At 37.5% G+C, this 6,762-nt stretch overlaps 1 non-coding gene across 1 annotated transcript; it reads right to left on the bottom strand.

Moving 5' to 3' along the window:
* Positions 1-738: 738 nt before the first annotated feature.
* Positions 739-850, bottom strand: LOC121030165 (U6 spliceosomal RNA). The gene has a single exon (XR_005790096.1). It is a non-coding gene; the product is annotated as a U6 spliceosomal RNA (small nuclear RNA).
* Between the last annotated feature and the right edge of the window lie 5,912 nt (positions 851-6,762).

The raw sequence follows: 6,762 nt of genomic DNA on the forward strand, positions 1-6,762 counted from the left end.
CTTTGGCTATTCGGGGTCTTTTCTGGTTCCATACAAATTTTAGAATTGTTTGTTCTAGGTCTGTGAAGAATGCTGGTGTTACTGTAATAGGGATTGCATTGAATATGTAGATAGCTTTGGGTAGTATCGACATTTTAACAATATTTGTTCTTCCTATCCAGAAGCATGGAATATTTTTCCTTTTTTTGTGTGTGTCTTCTTCAATTTCTTTCATAGGCTTTCTATAGTTTTCAGTGTATAGATTTTTCACCTTTTTGGTTAGATTTATACCTAGGTATTTTATGGGTTTTGGTGCAACTGTAAATGGGATCAATTTCTTGATTTCTCTTTCTGTCGCTTCATTGTTGGTGTATAGGAATGAAACCGATTTCAGTGCATTTATTTTATATCCTGCAACTTTGCTGAATTCATGAATCAGTTCTAGCAGTATTTTGGTGGAATCTTTTGGGTTTCCCATATAGAGTATCATGTCATCTGTGAACAGTGAAAGTTTGACTTCCTCCTGGCCAATTTGGATGCCTTTTATTTCTTTGTGTTGTCTGACTGCAGAGGCTAAGACTTCCAATACTATGTTGAATAACACTGGAGAGAGTGGACATCCCTGTCTTGTTCTTGACCTTAGGGAGAAAGCTCTCAGTTTTTCCCCATTGAGGATGATATTAGCATTGGTTCTTTCATATATGGCTTTTATGATCTAAAGGTATGTTCCTTCTATTCCTACTTTCTTGAGGGTTTTTATAAAAACGTGGAAGCTTCATGAATTTGCATGTCATCCTTGCACAGGGGCCATGCTATGCTAATCTTCTCTGTATCGTTCCAATTTTAGTATATGTGCTGCCAAAGTGAGCATGAACCGAATTCTACCACTGGCTTTCCTAGCTCTCCAGCTTGCAGATGGCAGATTGTGACTTCTAGGCTTCCATAACCACATGGGCCAGCTCCTACAATAAACTTCTTCTCTATCTATCCTTTTGGTTCTGTGCCTCTGGAGAACCCTAATACTCTTATAATATCTTGAATCTGAGGCTGACTTTAGACAGTATATATGAGGGTAAAGGTAGAGAGATGAACATGAGATGGTATTCTGGAAGCAAGGTAAGGTGAGACCCAGAGGCCTAGAAGTCTGGATGTGTCCTCTAAAATGCTGGAGGTCTCTGTACAAAGGGAACACAGTGGTTGGGGAAGAAGGACTAATAGGAACTAAATCATTTTGCCAGCTTCATCATTTTGCCTATGACCAAGCCTTGGGATATTCCAATGTGGTATAATTGGACTATGTGTTCACTAACAGCTATACGTCAGTGGGGTTATCAAATAAGAGTGTATTTTTCCCATTTCTGCCTGCTGTTTGTATGATTTTTATGATGTAGGCTGAGATATTAATTTCAGTCAGGAGAAACTATGAAAGAAAACTGCTCTAAACTCTCAGTGGCTTACAATAGTAAAAGTTCATTTCTTCCTGAAGCTTACTTGCCGATCATGGGTACATGCAGCTCTGCCCCACTGAGTCTTTACTCCTTCTGTCTAGGACTTCATCAATCAAGCAGAATGACAGAGGAAGGAGACTCATGGAGAACCACAGGCTGGTTCTTAAATCTCCTCCTCAGGAGTGATACATGGCACTCCTACTAACATTTCATTGGCCAAAGCAACTCACATGACCCTAAGTTCACGAGGGCAGGCATGTATAATCCTTCTATAGAAAGAGTTCTGAGGGACAGAAATGGGACTACTTGAGAAAGAGTAATACCACTGTCCACAACACATAAGCAGTGGGGCCTTATGGAAAGATTGCTGCCCTGAAAAGCTGAACATGCCCCTCTGTAGATTTTTGTTTGTTTGTTTCCTCCCTATTACAGCACTTTCTCTAAGAACTGCATCCTCCCTGACATTCATATCTTCCATCTTCTTTTTAGATGACTGGACCAGACACAAGCCCAGAAGCAAAGCTTAGATAGTGGAGAATTCTTGAATTCTACTGTAGAGTTTGGGTGGAGGTAACCACATTTATCTACATGCACCACAGAGAAAAAGCTGGCAGGTAAAGCAGATATAGCAAGACAACAGACTTAAGACTGTGAGAGAGAGAGGGGGATAAATGAGGTGTGGCCATCTTGCTCTTTGAAGGTATCCATTTATCATCTCCAGTCTATCTGAAGCTTCTCTATATTACTGAGATATGCCTCTTACCATTACTGAGGGATACCCCATACCATACGCTTTCTATAGCTTGTTTCATTTGAGCTACTTACTTTTTGAGTAGATTACAGCAACACAGCATGGTGGTCACGTACAGACTTTAGAGCTGAACTGACTAGTTAGAAGCATGACTGCATAGTTATGTGCAGCCTTGAGCAAACCACTTTGTCTGGGCTTCCTGTATAAAACAGGGATAATATCCATACATAATCTCATTGAGTGTCGTGAAGATGGAATGAGTCAATATGTATCAAAGAAGCAATATTAAAAACTGAGCTATTATTACCATATTACTATTACAGCCAAAAAGTTCAGAATACTTTTTCTGAGATGTAGTTTCATAATTCTCAGCATCTACCTCACATGGTATCTCTTCCAGGACAGTTAATATTGATAAAGTTCCATGACATCTTCAAATTATTAGATTATGAAGCACTCCCATTTCTCCAAAATGACTATCTACACATGATCCAGATTCATCAAACACCTAATCACCCCAAATGTTCTCAGCACTGATACATCTGGACAAAGGAGAGAAGAAGATATATACCAACAACACTTGGCCAAAGTGTTCTTCACAGTGTTTTGCTGTTCTTTAGATGGTAGCTAAAAGATTTAGACAGGTATTCCAAACGCACAAAAGCATTCTGATTTATTAGCATTCTTTGAGATTATCACTCTTAAGAATTATCAGTCATATATAAGAATTCTTTGGGTTTTCTGCCTTTCCAGAATGGTCTCTAAATTGAATTTGTTCCAGGCATGCACATGCTCAAAACATATGGAAGAAAGAAAAAAAGTAACATTTTTCCAAAAGAGTCTTAAATTTTATTTCTAAAATAAATATTTTCTTGCTATAAGATGTTTCTCAATATCCTCTCCTCCTGAATGAAAGAAAATAATTAATGGAATTTTTACCCTACTGATATTGGGTCAGAGTAAAAATTCAAATTTTTTTCTTGGACACATGGACTTAAATATTAAGTCTCTGTCCTTGGAGAACATGGATTCTTAATGGAAAAATAGGACAAGTCAATAGATGTTGTTTTAAATAAGTCTAAATAGCCATTGGTAATGCTACAAAGTAAGAAATTTTCCCCAAAGACCTTTAACTCTATCCATGTGTCTTTATTCAATTAATGCTCTTGGAAATATTTTTTTCTCCTTTCCCCATTCTGCTTTCCAAAGGCTCAGAGATCTCCTCCTGGCCCATCCCAGCATGTGTTATAGAAATGAAGTCTGCCAAACTTCTTTCAAAGAGGAGGTCTAGAACCCTTATGCAAGAGAAATATTTTTGGAAAAAGAAGTGTCAAGTAGTCACTTGGATATAAGAAGAGCTCTCTGGATATCTGTCCTACCTCTCCTTATCTGTAATCATCCAATCTGTCTCCAGATGATGCAAATCATTCCACGAACACAAATACTCCAACAGGCAGTCCCAGTTCCTTTGGCTCATATCCACAAAGGTGACTGATTACAAGCATGATGACAATGCTAGAAGATGATGTGAGCATTTATGAATTTGGATTGAACAGCACTCTGAAGTCAAAGACCCAAAGGACACAACCACAAGAGCTGTACATAATCATGCCAAGAAACACTGGGATTTAAGCCTGTTTACAGAAGTCAGGAGAGATTCTACTATCACTGCTGAAAACCTTTATTCTATGCAGGATATAAAACCCCTGATTTCTGTTCTCACCTAAATCTTAAGAAGTACCTACCATATTCATGATGGGAGATGTTCATTCTGCCCTCAGGTTAACTTGGGACTTAAATTTGAATGTCACTGCAGCCCAACTGTATCCTTTAAATATTTTCATTTATTTACTTATCCAATAATTTCTTTGATGTTCAAATATCTTGAAATGAAAAGCAGAAATGAAGGCAGAATTTGAGCAGCGTTCACACAGGTGGACAGTTTAGGCTGAAAAATACATTCATACATACATCAAATGAACTTTTACAGGGGTGCCTGGGTGGTTCAGTTGGTTAATTGTTGGACTTTTGGTTTCAGCTCAGGTCATGATCTCACAGTTTGTGAGTTCAAGCCCCATGTTGGGCTCCGTGCTGCTGGTTCAGAGCCTACTTGGGATTCTTTCTTTGTATCCTTCTCTCTCTGCCCCTCCTTGGCACATTCTCTCTCTCTCTCTCTCTCTCTCTCTCTCTCTCTCTCAAAATAAATAGATAAACTTAAATGAACTTTTACACAGCTGAGCTAGCGCACATTACACATCACCTGTGAAGTGAACACTGACCAAATAATGGATATTCGCAGCAAGTATCATTCTTCTTTTGAAATAAAGATAAAACCAGATAGTTTTATTTTTTTAATGTTTATTTATATTTGAGACAGAGAGAGACAGAGCATGAAGGGGGGAGGGTGAGACAGAGGGAGACACAGAATCTGAAACAGGCTCCAGACTCTGAGCTGTCAGCACAGAGCCCGATGCGGGGCTCGAACTCACGGACCGCGAGATCATGACCTGGGCCGAAGTCGGCCGCTTAACCGACTGAGCCACCCAGGCGCCCCAAACCAGATAGTTTTAAATCCATGTAATGGCCCAAATATTATGCTAATGTATGGTTAGGAAATGTAATCCAAATGCTTCTGAATATAAATTCTATGTTATTCATGTCATTGAGGCCTGAATGATTCTAGAGTTATTTTCATAATTCTTTGTCTTTACCAAAAACATCTTATCTATAAGAAAATCAATCAAGGACGAAACTCTAAGTGAAAACTTTAGGTGCTACACAACCAGCAGAATAGTGAGGCAAAGACAGCTAAGAGAGAAAAAGCAACAGAAACGGAATAGCTTTGGAAGTCCAAGGGACACACTGAAAGTCATATCCAGCAATTCCTCACATTCTAATTTGATTTCCAAGAACAGCAATAGTTATGACACTACTAGTGGTCTAGCTGAAAAGGCAAAATCAAGTCCTAACACAATCCCAGATCATTAAGGCTCAGTAATGATATCTCTAAAGATATTTCTCTCTTGGTCTCTCTCTCTCTCACTGTCACACACACACACACACACACACACACACGCACACACACACACAATAAAGCTACATGGGGGAAACAAATAGACATGCACATACATACATAAAATGTTCACCAGAAATCATATTCTGTTTTTTTTCTTTCTTGCTATACAACTTTCATAGTATCACTTGCTTAATTGTTTTAAGAAACCTTACATACATTTTGTAAATGAAAGTCATATAACAAAAATACTGGTATAATAACTCTTGAATCTGAAAGGGTAAAATTCTAGGCTATTTTCTTGCAGGAGTGTTGTTTCTTAGACATCGCTTCTCGGTTATTCAATTAAACTAGAAGGCAGAAAAGCACCCCATGCAGCACTTACTCTTGCCCTCCTCCTGTATCCAAGTGAGCCTGGCTATGCCAAGTTTCTGAGCAATTGATTCAGAACCAATTTGTGGCAAACAAATGCTCTCCCGCTACTGAGAGTGGAAAGATCTCTCCATGCACTTTTGTCTAGACAGTCTTGACTACAGGAATATAATGTGTTTGCTGGCCCTCCAGTGATTTATTAAATGCCAAATCCATACAGCACAGGCACTAAAGCTTAAGAAATGGAAAAATAGCTTACCCAGTGGAGTTGTAATGACTTATTAAGATTATGTTGGCAGAAAGACTTATAACAGTATCAATAAATAATAGCAATCTATCAAATAACTTTGGTTGAAATGGTAATGTTTAGAAATATCCCATTTAAGGTAGGTGAAATGCACCCACTGGGGATTAGTGGCATGGAAAATATTCCGTGCAGTGATGTGAAAGAAACTCAGGCCCACTACAGCAATTCTGCTTGGAATTTCAGTCACCTTTAAAAAATAAAAAGTAAAGCTAAACCCTCAACTAAAACTCTAGTTAAAAAAAAAAAAATGTACTGGCTAAATTCTGACCAAGAAAACACAGCGCCTTTTGTTTTGACAATGAGAAAACTCGTAGATTCTCTTCATTTTTATTTCACAAATAAAAAATGAGATACTTATCATTTTTCATTATCATTCATATTTTTAATATTTTCCTTTGATAATCCAATTAAAAACAGCATTTCCTGAATTCCCTAACCAAATGTTCAATGTCAGTAGATATAGCAAAGAATTATGATAGAAGGAGAGTAAGAAAGATAGAAAAAACTTGTTTCATGTTGAAAAGAAAAATCTCATTTGGTAATAGAAATACCTTTTGATGGATGTTTGCTAAATAAAACTTTTCCATATCGTCAGAGTCAAGGTATCGCGTTAACAGATATTTCTCACGTAAGCTCAGCTGTACAGCAATGAGAAATTTTTTAACTATTTCTTTGCAAATCATAAGATATACTTTCAAAAGGCCACATATTATATGTGAAACATTATGGTCCTTTCAGCAATAGAGATTATTCATGAAGAGTAACTATTACTAATCTCTCATTTATAACACTAGGAAAAGCACCAGAGCCAGGAAAATAGATGTTTATTCATTTTCTTTGGGAGATATTATGCAGCAATAATCTAAAAATCCATTAATCTTTAGAAAAAAAT

The sequence above is a fragment of the Herpailurus yagouaroundi genome, unplaced genomic scaffold (assembly GCF_014898765.1).
Source record: "Herpailurus yagouaroundi ecotype Mexico unplaced genomic scaffold, PumYag 139, whole genome shotgun sequence".
Lineage (NCBI taxonomy): Eukaryota > Metazoa > Chordata > Mammalia > Carnivora > Felidae > Herpailurus > Herpailurus yagouaroundi.